The sequence below is a fragment of the Agelaius phoeniceus genome, chromosome 6 (genome assembly GCF_051311805.1).
Source record: "Agelaius phoeniceus isolate bAgePho1 chromosome 6, bAgePho1.hap1, whole genome shotgun sequence".
Classification (NCBI taxonomy): domain Eukaryota; kingdom Metazoa; phylum Chordata; class Aves; order Passeriformes; family Icteridae; genus Agelaius; species Agelaius phoeniceus.
In genome coordinates, this window is record NC_135270.1 from 11,674,183 (window position 1) to 11,695,748 (window position 21,566).

The following is a 21,566-nucleotide window of genomic DNA, read 5'->3' on the forward strand; positions in this document are numbered from 1 at the left end:
ACAAGCAGTTTGGTTCATGTGCCAAGGTCTGCTACATCTGATTGATAAACATCATGCACTACACAAATTTTCTTTTGGAAAGCTGGTATTAAAAATCCTTCCAAAACTTTCAGCAAGAAAAAAAAAATCAGCAGGAAATATTTTGGGAGCAAGGGGTGAAACACAGGGAAAAACCCGGAGGTTTTTTTCATACTTTTAATGCAGCTACTGTCAAAAAAGGCTTTCCTTGTGTATGAGGAGAAATTTTGTTCCTGTGTCCATGGGAGGGTACAGACTGTGGCTTCTCCTGTGTTTAAAATGTCTCCCAGCCCTCTGCATCAAGCTTGGACCCACGCTCACTCCTGCCTCCACTGGGCTGATGGAATTGTGTGGGAAGTCACTTTACAAAGCAGACAACTGAAATACTTGAGTTAAAGGTATGAAAAGAACAGCTCAGTGTACAAAAAAGGAGCTCAGTGAAGAAATAATCTTCTCAAAATGTAAGAGACATGTCAAACAGGATTTACATCCAAGCATTTACTTCCACTGTGCATCATATATCAAGCAGTGATTGATTTTTTTTCCCTCCAGGAAATCTTCAGTTTTATAGTTTTTTGTTAAAAACTGGAGATAAACTCAGCAAAGGGTTAGAGGGCATGGTGCCCATGGGAAAATTGCTGTCTGAGAAACAATAAAACAACAGGGCAATAAATATTTTTCTAAAAGGTTCACAAGATAGGAATGTAAATTTTCACCTGTGCCTAACTAGCAAAAAAAAAAAAAACAACCAACCGACCAACCAAAAAAAAAACCCCAAAAACCAAAAACCCCCAACCCAAACAAACAAAAAACCCCAAACAAAACCAAAACCCACCAAAAACTAGGTCATATCTAAGTTGTTTTGATAACTTGTTTAGATCCTTCTACCATGAAGACAGAGTGGATGATGTAGACTTTTGACTCCATTGCCTAGGAACAGTGGCCATTTCTTTATGCACTGAGTCATCTAGAATAAAATAGAGCCACACAAATCAAGACTATCCTTCCCTGGAATTCTTTGAGAATAATGTTGTAAGAACACCAACAAGAGATGTGCAAAAAGAAAGGATCAATCTCCTTTTGAACTGGGGGAAGAAAAGTGACTGGAAATGTCAAAAGTTGACAGCTTTGCCAAAAGGGAACCTAATCTTCTGAACTGATGTCAATTGGTATTTCTGCATTTCTAAAATAGCAAACACTAAAACTTCTGAAGTTACATCCTAAGTCCACACCACTGCTTTGATGATCAGTGTTTAAATGTCAAAAGCTACAGAGAAAAGCTGAGAAACTTCCTGCAGAACATATGAAGCAAAGCAACAACATAAATGATGCACTAAAGCAAAAACAAAAGTGTTCCTTATGGAGAAAACAATGGAAATGCAACGTGGACAGAAAACTGAGCAAACTGATTTTACAGTGTTTGATTCAGTAGCAATGCTTCATCCTTGTCTTATTAATTCCACACTTACTGGAGGCCTAAGGAAGAAAAAAATCCCTATCTTTAGAAAGAAAATCATGTTGGTAGAGTAGGGTCATTTTTAGCTCTTTCATCCATTTCAAAGCAGAGAAATGTTTCCTCTTACCTTCTTTCCACTGTCAGCTTCCCCACAGCAGGAAATGATTTGTAGCTTGCCAATTACTTTCCTGATGACAAGAAAATCTTCAGGACTCCCAGTAAGACACTGAATGTACCTCAAGAGGTGAAATAATGAAGTAAAAATAAGTCAGTTCTATATTTAGGGCATTTCTGAGACAGAAATCATGACCCTGAATTGTAGCAACAAGTGTTGGTTAAAAAGGAGTGGGATAAAAATCCCCAAAACCCTGCTCCCATTGAATCATCAAATAAAACAGATTGGCTCTAAATGTATGCATGCAAAGGCAATAAAAAGGAATAAAAATGCAAACTTTAAATACAAGAACAAATAAAAGAGGGCATCTCTGATCAACAACAATCCCTAAATGCCAAGAGAGCCTCAGGGGAGTCAAGGGAAGTTGGATCAGTGACAGGCTGGTTGGAATGTAAGGTTCCAAGCTCCTTACCATGGAACAGACTCCACGCAGTGTACCTCATTCACTAGAACAATGGATGAAAACATTTAATGGATGAAAACACAGAATTGTGCTGTAGATACCATTTTTAAAGCAAAATATCCTATCCTTCCATCTCTTCAGGGACCTACAAGCAGAACTAGGAGTCTGATTAATCATTCTTTGTTTTTGCTACTTGGCCCTCCTTTAAGTGTCTATAGGCTTATGTTGTTTAGCAGTAACATATTCCTGCTCTTACCTATATTTAATATCATAGACAGTTTCAATAAAACAGAAATAGATTGATTTGTATCGCTGGATTTCCTGTTTCAGTTCAAAAAAATATAAGATTCATTCCTGTGAATTGTACTAGATTTGCCAAGCATGGAGAGGGGATTTCTCCAGTTCTTCACACAACTATCACCTGCTAGACTGCAGGGATTTCATTTAGTCCGTGGATCTCAATCCTGGCCCAGGGAGAGGATTCCTAAGTTGACACCTATACCCAGTTTATTTTTAATAGTTTAACCTGTGAAGTCATTAAAAATGTCAGTAAGAGCGGTGCTAGTCAGACCAGGATTCCATGTGCTACCAATAAATTCAGTGCCTACATTCCCTCCCTGAGGTGTCCAACACACCCGCTCCTTGTGCCTGGCTCTTGCACAGTTCCTGGAGCTCCCATGATCATCTGTGCCCACCTACAATTCAGGAAATTACCTGATGCTCCAGCTCCCACTGCAGCTGCCTCCTTTCTCTGCCTGCTGGGACGAGCACAGGGCTGGGGAGCAACACTCAGCTGCTTTTCCTCACAGCAATATTTTCTTCTGACTTCAACCAAACCATTTCTCCTACACTGGTCTGTTTCACTCTTAAAATCATTCCCACCATGAATTGGGACACTATTTGGGATCAATATTTTCCAGTCTGATTCTTAGCAACAAACTCCTGTACTAGCAGAGATTCATGGGGCTCCTGATCCGTGTTTGGATCCCTACCCGTGGGAGGAAAATCCACATCTTACCTAAAAATATCCAAATGCCACTTCTTATGAATTTCCTTATGAATTGTTGCATGATTCAAGGAGAGGATTGGGAAAAACATAGTTTTCATTGCTGTTCAGGGAGCTTCTTGCCATTACTTTTCAGGGTAGGAGATAAGACATAGTCCTTCATATATGATGTTTACCCTCCTTGAAGTATGTATTTGTGAACCTTTTAAAGTCTCTGTTTAAGCCTCCTTTCTCTTCCAGGCCTTTATCTGGTTAGTTTAGATGAAGCAGCTGCTCTTCAGAAACTGTCAAATAAATACTAATTTTTTCCAATAATAGACACCACTTATCTTCTTGCTACTGCTACATCTGAATTTGCAATCAAAACCACTGCAAGATGTATTCCCAAATGGAAGAAAACAGGGTGCAGCTTTTTCCAGTTTAAAACAACAACCAATCAGTTCACATCTAAAGAAAATGCTAAATAGCCTGCTCCTGAAGCATAATCCAACTTAACAAACCAGAAGTATTCAATGGAACAGCTGATCTACATGATCACACTGGAAAGCATCTCTCTATCTCCAGCTGAGCTCCAAGCCTGCATGACTCTGTCAGGTCCTCAGGCTTCCCTCAGGCAAGGTTCAGACAAGATTCACACACTAAGGGATGCTATTCCAGCATGGAAACAAATACCAATCACAATCTGTGGGATCATCCTCAAATCACACCATTTTTCCTTATCATAAGTTGCACACAATTTTGCCTTCAATGTAATATATGTAAAGAAATAATTTTTCACAAGTCTTTATGTGCACATAAATGGCCATAGCAAGTCTTGTGAATACAACAGAAACAGACCCTTGAGAGCTTTTCTTTATAAACACTGGTACCACACCTGTTCTGACCAGCTCTAATGGGCAATGTTCAGTTCATGTCCCTCTCTTTTGGCACAGGGAAGGTGAGAAAAGCAGGGGAGATCACATTGACCAAGTTCTGCCTTTCAAGAGGAAAATCATGCTGACTGATACTATGAGCTAAGCACATAACTGAACCAATCAATTCACATTTCAGTGCCTAACACAAACATGTTCAGGACAAAATTGAATACCCATAGTTTTAAAAATTAGTCAATTATTTATAGACACAGAAAAGGGGTTTAGGTCTCCTATTACATTTATTAATTATCTGATGAAAGAAACCTGAGGGGGTAGTTTTCCCGCTTGTACATAAAAGCCTAAATATTCCAAATGTCTATTCTCACCTGTAAATGTCTGCTTGACCAGACTGTGTCAGCTTCTCATTTGTAGTCAATGACCCAAATGCACGGCCTAAGTATAACCCAGAAGGCTTAAACTGTGCAGAATAGAATTATTTCAAGACAAACATTTTATTTTGTACTTAAAAATTTAGCAGAAGTTGGAGATTAAATGAATGTCAATGCTCTGCTTTTTACAATGTAACTTTCTTTGAAAATGAATAGATACAAGTAAGGAAATGAACATTTTTTAAAAAGTACCTTGTACTTTTACCTCTGAAGTGGAAAACTCCTTTTAATAGAAGACCAGGCTTGAAAACACTGCTGCAACAATTACCTATAGTCTCCCAAAAATGAATCAGACTCTAGGGTGTGAGGTGTAATTTTGACTCCTAAATACTCAGATACTACCATCAAATACATTAATGATAACTATTGCCAACATTTTCAATAGAAATATCAAAGAAAACTGAATATAAATATTAAAAGTATATTTTTCCTAACAGGAACAAAGTCTGCATAGGAGTAAGACAAAACCAAAGAGGCTGTATGTGGTGACCCTGCATGAGCAGTCATCTCTCCTTTAGCAGACACTGCAAAGGAATCAGCCTTGTCAGTGTCCAAAGGACCAAGGAAGGGCTGCCAAGGGCCATGTGCAAGCTGCAATAACTTAGGGCAGCTTTTGTGTGTTCAGTAGCTCACAGATGAGGCTGGAATACAAACACCCTGATTTGGCATTTTGGGACATAGATGGAGGAAATGTCACTGACAAATGAAAAACTAAGTTAAAGCAGGTTGGGACACTTAACATCTTTCTTTAGGCTTGCATCAGCTGCTTGCACCAGCTCTGGGGGAGAAAAAGCCAGCAGGGAACAGAACTTCCAAATTCATTCCTGGCACTTCCCTTCCAGCACACATAAGTGTTTCCTGTGATCTGGATACAGGGAGGAGAGGGAGGCTCCCACATCCAGATCAATTTGATCCCCTCTGCTCTGACTTTGAATCAAAGTCAGGGGACATTCAAGTATCAAAGACATGAACTTCACAACTCACCTTAGAGGAACCTTCATTTCCAAGCTTGTTTGTGACCAATATATTATGACATTGTGGCTGTCAAAATAAAGAGCCACATTTCTGAGCTGTGTCATTGAAATGTAATTACAGAGGGGCAGTTTTGTGCTGTTCTGTGCAACCCTGAAGAGAAGTGCAAAATAAAACACTCCAGAATCAGGAGCATCCTCTGACAACTTAATGAAACACAGGCAACCAAAACCTATGTGGGACATAGAAAACCTATGTGTGATATATTTTAAATTGCTGCTTCTAGTAGAGCGTTATAGAACATCAATTAATAAGCAGTTTAGCTCATTGGCATGACCCAAGATGACTTTTGAGAGTGGATTTACCAGGGTCAAATCTCTCTTGTATACTGAATTTACATAAGCAAGTGGTGCAAAGGAATGCAATGTTGTCCATTCCACGCCAGCTACTTCTGTGTTTGGCTGTGGAAAAGCTACAATTGCATACAAAAAAATCCCCCCCAAAAAACCCCAAACCAAACCAACATAAACCACAAACAAACAAACAAAAAAAAACCTTCACAAAAAACCCCCCAAAGAATGAAAACCAAAACCATTTAAAAATTCCAAAAATCCCAAACCCTGCCCCCCCCCCCCAAAAAAAAACATAGTTGTAAGCAAATAAACTAAATAAGGAAAGGTTAGATATCAAATATATATAAAAAAGGAAATTTATTGCAGAGTAGTATCAGGTCTCCCAAGCACAGGGGAATTGTTTGAAATAGACTCATGAATACATTCTCTTAATCCCTGAGAATTTTATCCAAGTCCATCTCTACGCTGTGAAGTTTCACAAATTCATTACCCCTTCAGAAATATGCTAGAATCACACAAGTAAAAACTAACTCAACATATCATCATTACCATCTTTAGCACTTTTTCTCCTTAAAAAAATACACTTAGAGCCATGAGGTGAAAGAAACACCTTTAAAAAATCCAAACAAACCAACAGGTATCAGATTGATGCAGACAACCCCTTAGTGTCAAGCTCCCACAGACCTAAGCTAAGAGTGACATCCAGTGGAAATAGAATTTACATCCTCTTGATGGCTGCAGCTCAAACCATATCAGATGGCTGCAGATTAAACCATATCACATCTGTGTTATAAATATTCAGAAAGAAATGTCTGCCTTGTATTATACACATCACTGGGAAGGCAAAGGTGTGCAAGAATGAAAAGTACTATTGGATTGCCACAGAGATAACAGTTGTGCCACATCTTGATTCATTTGGTCAGAGAGAGAAAATTCTTAATCAATGGTTTACCAAACAAATTATCTGCCTCAGAGTTCACTGTTAAACCAGGGAGATTTTGCAAAGAAAAAAAAAATTAGATAATAAGAACACCCCCCCCCCCCCCATGCCTCTGGTGCTACATTTGCATAGGTATTTATTGTGATTGATAATGAAGCTATCTTTGGTAATCCTGCATCAAATTTCCTAATGGAAATAAATATTATGACCTAAGAGAGATAATGATGGAAGCTGCTGTTTTGAGCAAATGGAGCTGAACTGAATAAAGGCTGACAAACTGTTTTTGTTTTTTTTTTTTTTAAAGCAAGATGGAAAAAAAATCCCTTGTATGTGAAGAAACCTGTTCCCCCAATTCATCTCTTTAGATATCCACCCTTCTGGATTGAAGGAAAAGCCCAAGGAGTCCCATCTCAGAGTCACAGATACTTTCCTCTGTGGGAGATGGGAGTATTGAAGCAAAGGCACATGTGCTCCATGTCACCAGCAACATTTTTCCCACTTTCTTTCAGGCCCAGGAAGGGAGATCAGCCATCCATGGTGCTGTTCTCCCCCACCTTCTCAGGTGCTCCCAGCAGCTCCAAGGCATTGGCCCTCACTCCATTATTCCCTGAGCAGACTGGGGGGAAAGCTTCCCAGTCCTCTGGCTCCATTTGCACTGTTTCTCATGTTGATTCATGCTAGATTCAACCCATCTTGAGAGAAAGGATTGGGGCAAACAGGGCTTTTGCTTCCCATCACATGCCTGCAGCCAATGGCTCTTACCTCTCACCTCTGCAAACTCCCTGCAATCGAAGTCTCACAGAAATCTGCTTGGTGCTGGAGAGTCTCCCTGGCCCTGGCAAGAAAGGACTCAGTTGATAACAGGCACTGAGGGCAGACAAAATGGGCAAATCAGCACATGGTGATTGGGTGAATTCCTGTCATCCTGAAAGAATGGTCACTTCTGATCCCAGCTGCAAAGCAAATCCACACTAACTGGAACCAGACATGGTTCTGTACCCAGGCAACTTGAAATCCACAACCAGGAGCTTTTATTCAGCTGCTCACCACCTCTGAACTGCATGAAATATTGCCTCTGCAAGAAAAAATGGCAGCATTCTATTCCAAGGTTTGATAATAACCACTTGGGGGTATGGCAGAAATATTCTTCCATTGGGGTATTCATCTTTACAATATTCCAAAGCACATCTTCAAGTACTTTTTCCAATATATTTCCTGGCTTCCAAATCAAATAAGCATTAATAAAGAAAAGATAACATTCATATCTCTAGAACTCTGCAGTAGATTGCATCTATAAAAAGATACTGAAGTAATTAGTGTTGAGTATTTTTCTAAATTCTCAGACAATTAAAGCAAGAGCACCTTAGTTTAATGAAGGCACCTTTCCAGTGCTTAGCTTTCTCTTCACAGAGTTTAGTTAGGGCTTAGTGTACTGGCAATCTCTTTATTCAATTAAATTCTGTTTTTATAACAGTAAATTCTCTTTTTATAAAAAGAGAATTTGCAGTTATAAATTATGTATAAATTTATTAAAATATGTTTTTATAAAAATCATAACAATAAAAAAACCACAATATGAATATGTTATAAATTTGCTGTATCAAATGATGTATAGTTTTTATAACAATAATAATGTATAGTACTAGGTACTGTAGCATAAGTGTGTGTGTGAGTAATGTTCATTATTCAGACTAAATCACCCTACACAATACTCTTTGCATCAGTAAATAGTAAAATTACTTTCATTCCAAGTGTCCTTAAGAGTAGTAGGAGTAAAGCAAGCCTAACCAGATGATCATTGGCACTATCCAAGAGCAGAATTTCTCTCCATAAAATTAGGTTTTAAAGCCAAAAAAGACCAGCCTCTCAAAGACACAGCAGATGAGGTGCTCATCTGCAGACACAGAAATCTCCTGTCTGATCAGGATGCGCCCTTTGTGTAATATTAGGAATTACCAAATGGGCAACCAACTGTGGGAGTCCAAGTCATAACCAAACAATACTGCAAGACAGAGGAAACACCGTACAAACAGAGCTCTGAAATCTTTATTTGCCTATAACAAATAGAAAGCATGTAGATCTTCTAATTAATGCATCCTAGATGGAGCTGGTTAAACCACAAATAGGATTGAAAGTGTGAAATATAGAAAGATCTTTCAGAGATATAAACAGTGGCTATAATAATTTAAAAATTAAGAATGATAATAAGTCTCAGAACATTTTGATGGGAAAGATGGAAGACAAGTTGGATAAAAATAGAAAGGCATGCCCTGATGCACTGGGTACACTAGAAGTTGATTTTTTCCTCAGTAGAGTGGAGAAAAGCAATTCTTGATTAATGAATCCTTTGAAGGCAAATTGTCACCTTTTTTCCCACCCATTTATCCCTCAGTCCTGCAGCTAGAGCTGCATGAAGAGGCATTTACTCTCTTTGTACTACACTTTCATTTTGGTGGGAGACTTCAGTGGAAAATATACCAACCTTAACATCTAGTACACTTCAAGAAATATTCTAAGGATAGAGGTATAATCTGCTTTTTGATAGAATTTGTCAAAAGCCTGCTGTTGTTTCACCACAACTGAAAGCAGTCTGGAAAGTGAACAAACAGGCCTACTTCTAAAACCAGTCACAGAAAAGCAAAAAGGGATCATGGAGCCAGTACTGAACATTGAGCACATGTGAAGGTGCAGCCCTGGTCATTTTTGTGTGGCCACCTAAGCAGCTACACCATGGCAAGTACAGCTTCAGTATCATAATAGTATATTGAAAACAAAGGGCAGTTCTTTCACTGCTTTAAAGCAACAGAAATCCTTTGAAATCAATAAAGAGCTGGGAAGGCTGCATCAGTTGAAGAATTTCAAAATTTGACGTATTTATATAAAACATATTTTACATGTCACCATAACTCCACTGGGGAAAATCCCACCAACAGGGGGCTGATGTCACCTGAACAGCGACATCCCAGCATATGAAACAATGACCCAAACAATGAGCCCAGGACTGACTGAATCAGCAGACATCCTAAGAAATCAGCTGGGAATCAACCTGAGGAACAGCACAACAAGAAATGAGGATTGCTTACAGCCCAGGCAGAATAGAGCAAGGACTGGAGTCTCCTGACTAAACAGAACAAGCAGCAATCAAAAAGGCTTAGGGATGTTTCTGCTCCTCAAAGATTTCTGAGAAGAATTCAAAAGCTCCCTCAGCTCCAAAGTCTGCAGTGGGCAAAGGAGGAAAGGTTCCTGTTGGCTGCCCCAAACCTCATCAGCCTGGCCTGAGCTTTGATGTACCCAGTTTGGCAGTGAAAGCTTACCAAGAGTTGAAAGAGTAACTGTGGGAGAGAGGGCAGCAAGTTAGAGGAAAGAAAGGGGTTTGTAACCAGATTGAAAGAATTTAAAAGATGATGGGAATTTAATTTCGTTTAGCAAAGTGCTTCACCTAGGGACAAATCAAAAGAAGGAACTGTATATTAAATGAGACAACTGTACTGTAAAGTTGGTGAAAAGAACAAATGAGGCTCCCTGAAGCCATTTCCATGAAGTTACCAGCACACACTGACAATATAAGAAGGAAAAATGGGTACAAAGGTTCTTTGCCCACAGAGAAAAACAGTCCCAAAATACTGTTTGGTAACTGTCAAGACAGGTTTATATTATTGCTACAAGAATTTCTGGGAAGTACAATCTGTGTATCCTTACTCATACTTCTGAAGCTTTGAGGGTCAAGCAATGACTGAGGTCAGAGCTCCAGGTTTCCACAGAACCTCATGTAGACATAAATCTGAACAGGAATCCTACAACTACTCACCACAAAATCAAGAAGAAGGAGAACTTTTAAAGTATCCATCCTTGCTCCCAATTATTATCTCTGTGTCAAGGAATGTGGCCTGAAACACTGTAAATAGCACTCTGCAGAAATTAGTTGTGTTTTACTTGTCAAAACATCTTCAGAGGGAATGCAAGTCAGACTTGTTTTTTCACAGCAAGAATTCCACTGGAACTATAATTAAATATAGAAAAAGCAAGATACATCTGCCACTGGCACCAGGCAAAACTCAAAAACCATACAAAACAACAGGCTAGAAAAAGTGGACATGAGTCTTCTAACAGTTGAAGAGTCTTTCAATGGGCTGGGGAATCTGTTCAATTTGCTGTCCATGACAGCCCTGCTAGAACACTGCACATTCAGGAACAACATTGAGTGGCTGCTGCAAGAGGCATCAATTGTCCCCAAGGGCCCTGTCCTGCAGCACTGCCAATCACCCTGAGTGTCCCTGAGGCTCTCTGGAAAATACCATGAGAGGAACAGGCACTGCAGATTGCTGGGGCTGAAACAAAAGCAAAGGCACTCAAACAGCAAGAACAGCCTGGGTTTGCTGCATGAGCCTTACCATGAACAGTGCAGCTTAAGGAATTCTATGAAGACCAGAAGGGTGTCACAAAGTTTTGGGACATTGGGATGGGTTGTTTTGGGTTTGTGGAGGTTTTTTTGGTTTTTAAATTTTCTTTTGTGGTGGTAGTGATTGGCTTTTCTTTATTCAGCTTTTTTTTGTTGAATTTTCTTTGTTTGCTTTTTTAATTTTTTTTTTTTGCTGGGGTTTTTAATATATGTATTGCAGCAGCATCTAAAAGCATCATTAGAACTTAGAGAACCATTAGACTAGCAAAGCAAAACATTCCAATAGAAATAGCTCCCTGCAGAGTTGATTTAAAAGGGAGCTGGGAAGCAGCTCCTGTGAAAAATGTCATAAAGGCAGTTCCAAAAAAATAGTCATAATTAATCTTCAAAATATTTCAGATCATCATTTAAAAGTTGCAGATTTCACTTTTGGCCAAGGCTTCTTCAGCAAAACATTCTAAGTATGCAGAAAATATTTGTTTTTAAAAAAGAAGTTCTATACTTATTCACTACTCAAAAATATGTAAGCTCATTAAACACAAGATAAAATTAGAGAATGGAACAAACACCATGAGGCAGACAAAAATTGCTAACATAACTACTGAAGGTACTTAATCTTTTGAGGCATCTGTATTTTAATATTTGCCTTGTTGCAGCCTGGGTTTCCCTCAAACTGCTGGGCTCTCCAAGACCAGCTGTTTCTAACCTAAAACCCAGTTCCTCTCAGAGCAAGCTAACTAACCACAGAGAATAATCATTTGTACAACAGAATAAAACACATGAGCAGAGCAGAGGCTGAACATCAAATCATGATCCAAAGCTTTATCCCAACATGAAGATTATAGAGAAAGCAACCAAAAGTCTAAATGCTAATGACTCTACTCTTACAAGCTTTTGAGAAATCTACATGGTAAGGAATTGAAATACTCTGAATGATATTTTACCACTGAAATGTCCTAATTTTTTTAGAAAAAGGTTCGTGCTGCAAGCAAAAGTTTTGTGATTCAAAAAATCCAAGGCCAAAAGCTCCAAAGACTTAACAGTCTGCACAATTTTATCTTCTGACTGTATTAACATAGTGCTCTGCACACAGAAAAGAACAAAACCACATAATAGTGAAGAATATTGATGGAGAGATTTAATTCCTTCTATTCAGTCTATTAACTCAGCCATTATCCCCAGTGAGAATATACACATGTTGTATAAGAAAATGGCAAAAATGTATTCCATTACTCTGCAAGTGGGAATAGCTCTCTTATCTCAGGGAGAATTAAAACCATTTTAATTTATTCCAAATTGTGCCAGAGGCCAGCTGCACACAAACTGCTGCACAAATGCAAGTGCCAGCCCAGCAATGCTATCAATTCCTTACAAACCTTCCCTCAGGGCCTTGAGTGCACCACCAGCCCTCCAATGCCTTGGGAGCTGCAGCCCCAGAAGCGCTGGCCCAGGGCCCAGGGCCTGCCCTGGGGACAACAAGGGACTGTCCTGCCTGGGCCCTCTTGGCTCCTGCAGCATCCTCCCTCATGGCACAGCCCACACCTCTCTGCTGCCACATTTCTGCAGAACAGAACTGATCTCCTCAGCAAGGGCAAAGGCAGGCAAGTACCACCCACCCATCTGCTGGATCCCAGTGCCCAAGGGGTCAGTTAAAAGCCAGCAACAGGATTCCATCTTGCACAGCTACAGCAATTGCCTTTCTTTACAATCAACAATTGGCCTGCCTGCTCACTCTAATTAAATCCCCAGTTCATCTCACCCCCCACTTTAAAACACTAAAGACAGCAAGTTGGAAATCATTGCAATAAAAGCAGAGAGTGCAGGCAGTGCCAAGGCCTGCCAGAGGCCAGCCAGGCACTGCCCAAGGACAGAACTGCTGCCCACTGCAGCAGGGAGGAGACATCAGCTAAAGAGCACCACAGCAGCAATAGAATAAGAGCAAAACATCTGGGAATGAAGCTGATGCTTCAATGATTCCATGACAAATTATAAGAAGAAGCCCCCAAATTACTGGTTGAATTTGGCCCAAGTGTCAGGTAGTATGTTCTTTATTTCACAACAAGCACTTCCAGCATTTTCTTCAGACTGAAACTCTTAGAAATGTTTATATATCACTGTGCTAGTCTGTGAAGATGCCAGTGAAAATGTTTCATTTTACAGACCCATTCACATGTAACTCTAGAGGACAAAGCTAAGTAGGAAGAATGAAGTGTTTTAATAAACAAAATTAGGAGACAAATGAGAAAAAAAAAATCAGTAAAGGATTAAACTCATCCTTAAAAAAGGAAGGTGAGATTAAAACACTACCAGTATATTGCTGTCTTATTTCTATCTCCTTTCTTACCTCATTCAATACCTAAACCATTTTGTAACATTTGCTTAACAGCATCTTATTGTTATGTAAATTACCACCAAATTGTGTTCCTGAATTAAAGCATTTGGTTTGGGTTTTTTAAATTATCCACAAGCATATTCAGAATGCTGAAAAGTGATACATGGAATGAGTCTCCAGTGACCCCAAAATGTCTGTTTCCTGGCATTGTACTCTCCCAGTCATTCCACTACCATGAAGGTTTCAGAAGGTTTATACCATTAAATTCTTTAATTCAGAAGGTTTATACAATTAAAATATAAATTGGTTTTCTGCTAGTTATTTTACTTTAAAAACCCCCCAAATCAAGCTAATAAAAGCAGAAAGCAGCTCCAGTTTGGGCTGCTTTTCCCATGCAGCCATTGCAGAACACGTGCTGCTCTCCAGGACAGTGGTGATGCAATGCTGAGGCTTGGAAGGGACCTTCTGGATCATTTAGATCCAACCCCTCTGCCATGGGCAGGGACACCTGCCTGGTGACAATGACAAACAGGGAGCTTAAGATATTAACTTTCATTCCAGCACAGAATGCTGGAACTTGGTCATTAGTGTTTGAATAAGGATTTTATCTTTCTATGAATTTTTTCCCTCTCATTTCATCACAGAGGAAATAATTTGGTCTTCCCTGATGTAGCCACAATGGAAATGAAATAGTGACAGAAACATCACTTTTCTGTAGGATTTAGGAGGGAGGGGAAAGAACAGGCTATCAGAAAGGAAGCCTACTTTTGGAAATCCATATCTTCTTTAATGGAGAGTTCTTGCACCAGACAGCAAGTAATTTTATTTATTTTTGTCGCTTTGTCTGCAAGTTTCTTCCATTTCCAATTTCCCCTTTCAGATGCAATTAAAAGAAGTCCAATATTCAACAGACAGCAAACTAATTGCTTGATAATGACCTTTTAAGTGCCCAGATTAATGGCTTTAAGTGGAATTTTAATGAGTTATTCTGAGTATAACTAATTATTTGCTGTTTATACACGTATACATGAACAGAGTATTTTTGATTAAATGAAACTTCATCATAACTGTTATTCCAAGCTGCATTCTTTGCATGGAGCTATACCATAGGAGAAGCCTATCTATGAATATATTCACATCAACTTGTGCTCTGCCTTGACAAGCCTGTCCAGTGGCATGGTTTGAAACAGGGGATCCACATTCAAGTTCATGCCCTGCATGCCTCCAGGTAATGTAGGATAAAGTGCTCTGAATCAAGAAGAGCAGAGATTTCAATCTAGACCTCCCACATTTTGTGCTACTGCTCTGTGCATGATACACATATTGGTGATAGTCACACACATAATTCCCAAAATCAGCAGCTGAAATTCTGACTTGGACAACCCAATTTCAGGAGAACAGCCAACACATTTCATACTATTCTGGCATAAAAGAGGGAAACAACTTGAAACATCAGGAATTCCTTAAAAATAGGTGTAGAAAGCCTAGATTTGCACTACAGCTTGAATTAGATTTGCATTACGCTTGCATAGTGCTTTACTATGGAAACCAAAAATTGTTTTCTGCAGGAAGGAGGTAAGGAAGCCAAACTCCTAATTTATTGAGCCTTTTAGTCAATTGACGAGGTGAAGACAGGTTTGTTTTGCTTTTGATGTAGTTTTTGTTTTTTAAAAGACAAACAATGTTTATTTTACAACTCTTAATTTCAATAGACGCAACTCCCAGGGTACAAAGATTGAGGGAAGAGAATACTACCTGTAAAATTTACAAAGGACAGAGAGGAGAAGAGAGCATTCTAAGTTGGCCTACAAGCCTGGGATAGAGTGGATCAACAATTATTATCTTGAAATATTGGCTTCTTTCACAGGCCCATAAAACCAGTGCTGATATGTGCTATGACATGGCATAAACTTGGACATAACTACTTGTACACTTGAGTTTCTGCTTGAGCATTTATACATCTTCCAGACTGCCAAATGAACTGCATCCATCTCCATTTCAACAACTAGAAAACTCCTTTTCAAAATGGTTTAAATTGGTTGCAAAAAATTGCCTTTAACTGTGAGCATAGCTATATGGAACTATAGTCACTCAGCTATAGTGGAACTTCAGGATATAATACAAAACCAAAGTATAGATAATAATTGAGTTCTTCTCACTTGGTCTTCATTTGGATTAATTCACTCTTATTTTGCTTTTCTCATTAAAAAGTCTATCTCATGTTATATGATACCTGCCACCTGGGATGTTCATGTACAAACACAAAAAGATCTGAAATTTACTTAGAATATCTATAAGAAAGTGTCTTTTTCCCATTTGTTTCCCACATGATAAAATGAAGGTACTTACCTGCCAAAAAAAGCCACATTAACAAAAAGTAGTAAAAAGCAAAGTTACTTCTTTATCCAAAAGATGGACAAAACAAGCTAAAAATCTACTTTTTAGAAGTGGATTATCTTACAGGTTTTCAGGAAGAAGATAGCAACTTCAGGAACCCAGGGCCAGCAAAACACAGAGTATCTCCAATAAGAGAGCATTCAGCTTTACCTTTCGGCCAGACATTAACTTCCTTGTATTTTCAAACAACAAAGAAGCCAGAAATGGCATTCAGCCACTGTCCTTCCCATCCTCACCTCTTCAAAGCTCTCTATTGTAATTATTTACAAAAATATTTGGGGGTGGGGGAGGCTGATTTAATCATATTGAGATAAAAAGTGAGATATCTTGAGACATACCTACCATTACGTCTCACTGATGTCTCACACTCTGCTAAACCCATTAGCAAAATTCCCTAATAAATCAGTGTATTGGGTCTGACCGAGGTAAAATAGCTCTGATGTGCCAGTCTGTTCTTCATTGTAAAGCCTCTTGCCACATTAAACCAAAAGGAAATCATTGCCCCAAGACTGGGAAACTGAGGACACCAAAAGAGAGTTTCCATGAGTTAGTACACTGGCACAGCAGAACCCAAATATTGTAAGGGCATGGAGCAGATACTCCTGGAAACTGTGCTGAGGCACATGGCAAATAAGGAGGTGACTGGTGACACTCAACATAGTCACACCAAGGGCAAGAAAGCTAAAAAAAGAAATTTCTCATACCTTTAGGTAGCTAATAGGAAAACAAAGCAATTTTAAGAGTCAATTTAAATAGGTTCTTTATGATAAAAGTCAGCAGAACTCCTCCAAGTAGCAGTATATGCTATTACACTGCTGTGTCTTACTTCCCAGATGTCAAAGATAACTTTACCCTCAAAAGTTCACTGGACAAATGTCTTTTTTTTTCAATCTTTTTCTTTTTCTTAAAATAATTAGAAGGATATAAAGCAATACTGCCTTTGCCTGACTGACAAGTTAATGATCTGCACTTCTCACACATCAAGACAAGCTCAAGAAAATTGAAACTAGCAGAGGGCTTGAGATACCCATCACCATCAGTAAGGGGTTTGTTTCCAAATAAGTACAGAAATTCAAGCTTTGAGGAGTTTGGCACAGAGTGATGCATTTGTCATTTAAGCACACCATAATCCTCTTGTGAGAGATGTTGTGTGACACGCAGGCACACGGCAAGGCTAAATTATAAAGCACCAGCTCTTCACTGAACTGGCTCACAGTTATTGGTAAGCTGCAATCATTTCATATTGCCAGGAGAAAAGGAAGCAGAAAGTTGGTGTGGCAGAAATAGAGAAAATGGCCATGTGCATGATGTGCTTCCAGGAAGAAAAGGAAATGTCAGCTGACCATTGGGAGTGCAACCAAACTCTGCTATTTCACCCTCATTTCCTATGGGGCCCAATGGGATTCATCCCAGGGCACTGCAAGAGCTGGCTGATGGGATTGCAGCACCTCTCTCCTTGCTTTTGAGATGGTTTCATTGTGCACAGAGCTTCCACCTGACTGAAAAGTGGCAAAAGTTCAAGAAGGGTGAGAAGGAAGACCCTGGAAATTACAGGCTTGTCAGTCTCACTTCAGTGCCTGGTAAAATTAGAGAGAAGGTTATTCTGTCCATCTTGGGATCTTTCTCATCAGATTCCAGTGTTTCACAATTGGGATGTATCCCACGTTTGATCAGCAAGTTTGGAGAATATGCTCAATCAAAAGATACGAAGCAATCTGCTCCTGATTCAAGGTTTCTTCCTAATTATCCAAGTTCACAGCTGTGCACAGTCACTCAGAAATTATCATACTCTAATGCCATTAACCTCAAATTCTACTTACTGTAGACAATTTCAGTTTATAAAATACAACCTTTGAATAGATTTGTCCCCCCCCATTACATTAAAGGAAAAAAGATAAATTTTCTACAATCATGATACAAGGAAAGCATATTTTAAACCAAACTTCCCATGAAATACAGCTGGTGAGCAGAGGACACAGCTGGCTTAAAACCCAGGATAACCTAGGTCCCCAATCACACAGAACCTATATTTTCATTATAACTGATATATCCTGATATCCCTAGGCTTCAGCTGGGCTGATTATAATGTCGAAACAGTCAGTGTGTATTTTTTTTTTATTTGGAAGTAGAAAGGCAAAACACAATTGAAGAAAAAATTCCTATTGTTCATAGAAGAGCCTAGCAGTCACCTATGAAATATCAAGTTCAACCTTGATTTCTCCCTCAGAATGAGGGAGCTCAAATCCATGTCTTCCATTTCCCCAAAGAATGCATTAGGAAGCAAGCTGGAAACTATTCTACCACATTCAGCAGAAGCTGCATTATTACAAGGAAAATAATTCAAGGTTTCTTGGGCCCAGTGGAAGGATCACATTTGACAGAGCAACACAGCATCTCATTAATGATTCTTACATTTGTTATTGGTGATAGAAATTTTACTGGAAGCCAAAACAAAAATTTGAAGTATTCTTCATCTCAGACAGATGCTCTATTTTGAATGGAATAGAGAAATAGCACTCATTTTCTTGATGGCATAAATACAATTACAAATGCCTTGAAACCTGCTATCCACATATTTACTCAAAAGAATAACAAATCCATTAGTTTCTAGTGCTCAGTTTGTCAAAATTGAGAATGTTTTAATCATACTGGGGAACTTTCAACTACAAAAACAAGCAAAAAATGGACTCCACATGCCAACAGAAAGCACTTGCAAGCATTTTCAGAACTGCAACTTAGACATGTGACTTTGACCAAAATGATGCCTTTAAACATCTGATCTTTTGGGAGTTTCAATAAAATTCAGGGTTTTACTCTAAAATACTGAAAATAGAAAAGCAGAAGACAGCCATGAAAAGACTGTCTTTTCATGGCTATAAAATCCATAACGTTTAATAAAATCCAAAATGTTTCAATATGCTGCATTCTTCCACCATAATCTTCTGACAGTGGGTTGGTGCTTTTAAGGGATTAAAGGTCAAATAAGGCCTGCAATGTTTAGCAGGAGCAAAGACAGCATACCAGGAAACATGTTACATTATTTCTGCCTTCTCTAGTCTTACTTCCAATACACAATGGTACAAGGAAACAGACCTGGCATTTTTTCATGGTTCTACCCATTCAACACAATCCTCCAGTGTAAACTTACCAGACAGAAAGGTGGAACCAAACTGAGATCCTCATGTAGATGCTGAAATGTCCAATTTCTTGCTCCCTAATACAGCTTCAGGTATGAAATCATTCCACAGGATTTGGTATCATCTCCTGGATAATGGTATTTCTCTGCCTTAATGGTGGAAAGGATTTTGAGGCTAACTTTTGGGAACATACAAATTAACCTCACACCTGACTACAGCACTACATGAAGTGGAAACTGATCTGTTCTCTCTACCCCTCACAGTTGGCAGCTCCAACAAATGAAAATCTTGTTTGTGAAACACTTAGCAGAGAATTTTACGCCTTGCAAAAACAGCAGCACTTGACATGAGACCATGAACAGACCTCCTAGAGAGGCCATGGGACAGGAAGTTAATTTAAAAACTCCCCCAATTACGTCTTCTTACCTCAGGTAATTAGATAATTGCCTGAGTAGTAAACATGTCCTAGAGAGTAATCAAACAATTGCAGTAACAAGGAGACAAATACTGGCCCTGTTAAATGGAAAGTTAATTTAAAATCAGCTGCTCTATCAGCAAAACCTGTTTTAAAATGGTGTGTGATACTAGTAAATGAAATACAAATATTTGGCATTAAACATGCTCAAACTGTTCATACTGCACAATAACATTCCTAATAAATAACTAAATAAACCTGAGTCAAGCTCAGTCTGGTGCCTCTGAGAAACTAAAGCCTCATTACCAATATCATGATCTAAAACTAATTAGTAGTTGGTGATTGTAGCCTGCTGGCACTAGGAAGCTGATGAACATTCCTCAGAAGCCAACAGGGCTGGGCTGGGGGAGGAGAGAGCTCGTTCCCTCTTGCTTCAGACTCAAAGAACAGAAAAGGAATTCAATATTTCATACCTGTGAACATTGCAGCTCAGTTTCTTTCATTAATCTGGATAATGGGCTGGTATTTGATGTGCTTGAGGCATTTTCATTGCTGGACATATGTTGAGTTCAGAATTTTTTGCATGGTTGGATGACAGAAATAGAAATCTTAAAGTGCAATTAAATATTTTATTACCATTGTTTAATTAAATAAATACTGGATTAATTTGTCAAAGCAGACTTCACTGGCATGCTAGAATAGCATTTTCTTTTTTGTTTATGAATGTAATCTATGCCTAAATGCTGTGATGGTTAGTGTCATTACTTTTAATAGTACTGGATGCATTCAGGGCAGAGGGATGGACTAATTACTGAGTATTCCACAGAAAACAGTTCTTTTCATTTCGCTAATAATTTGCTATGTGACCCTTTTCCTTCGTTTTAAATTGAAGAATGAATCCATTTAAAAATCCTAAACTGAAGTTCAGGTCAAACTTCAATTCCATACCAGAAGAAAGCCCTGCATTGTGTCATAAGTCCAAGTTTCTAATTCAGTGGACATGCTAAGGAGCAAGATCTGCAAGTCAACTTTCAACAAGTGAGATGTGTGTATTGGAACATTTTCTTTCTGCTACTATCCAGCCACCTTGGAAACCTGGGTTGTTATAAATAATCCATGTCCAGTGGAAGCCCCTGACCCAGTAAAAGCTCAGATGAGCAAGGGATGAAGCTTCACTTGTATCTGCTGCTTTCCACAGAGTGAGATACACATTCCTGTACAGATAGATGAATATGCACAGACTCAGATAAAGTATGGAGAGAACACAGACCTGTTGACTCTGCTGAAAACAAAGCAGGGTTATTTTTCTATCCTTGTTTTGGTTAATATTGTGAAGCACTACACTGAGAGCTAAGACAAGACAGTGCACTGCTGACCTCCAGTGAACCAGGTACTCAGCACCATGACCAAACTCCTCAAGGCTGCTTCTTCAGTTTCAATATCTTCCTTTGTTTGGCTGGGAGATTATCCCCTCCAACTTAATGAACTGGCAGGAGACTAACACTTGTTAGTCCTAAGTACACAAAAATATACTACATCAGCATTATAAAAAACACTAAGTTCTGACAGAAAAAGAAAAGTTATTTAAAGTAATATGACACAAAGAAAAAGCAGGATGCTGTACATAAAATCTTTCTGTCATAGCCTAAATACAAGTAGTAGACACTTTATTTAAAGTCTTTATTCATAAGATTAATCACAATGCTCACATAATGCGTGCATCATTCAAAATGTGCCTTGGTGCAAAAAATACACAACTAGGACAAAATGCTTCTACAAACTAGTGAGCAGTACCAGTAAGACTAAGATGAACAAATGGAAAATGCTGAAGTTTCTTAAGCTTTGGATTTTAATGCAGATGATCATGAGGCTGATCAGCAGAAATGTTCACTATCCATACATAGCAACTGAAACAAATTACAGATTAGGTATTTCTGATTAGAGCAATAGTTTACTACAAGAATGGTACCTTTTACATAAGTACATGTCTGAATGCTGGAGAATTGCACAGTTTGAGTACCTGCAGTCCATAATTCTAACCTGGCTTAGGAGGACATCATGTGGCAGAATAATATATGAACAGACACTGCAACCTTCCCGCACAAAAACCCCTCCTTCTGCAGCTGCTGCCCCTTGCAGCCAAAAATATTCCATACTGTGGAGAGACTCAGTGAATGTAGAAGCAGTGTCCAAAATTGGGTATCAAGATAAAAGAGATTATTATTAAGATAATCTGCAATTCTGAGACAAAGGAGGGGGT

At 38.8% G+C, this 21,566-nt stretch overlaps 1 long non-coding RNA gene across 2 annotated transcripts in view; it reads right to left on the minus strand.

The window, feature by feature from the left end:
* LOC143694326 (uncharacterized) overlaps positions 1–19,938 on the minus strand; it is a 32,294-nt gene extending 12,356 nt beyond the window's left edge. Inside the window, exons 1-2 of one of the 2 annotated variants that reach the window (XR_013182701.1) lie at positions 19,780–19,938; positions 1,602–1,710 (exon numbers count right to left, since the gene is read on the minus strand). This is a non-coding gene — a long non-coding RNA (uncharacterized LOC143694326). Of the gene's footprint in view, positions 1–1,601; positions 1,711–2,766; positions 5,592–19,779 lie in introns of those variants that run through there. The other variant, XR_013182702.1, reaches the window with a different exon arrangement.
* Between the last annotated feature and the right edge of the window lie 1,628 nt (positions 19,939–21,566).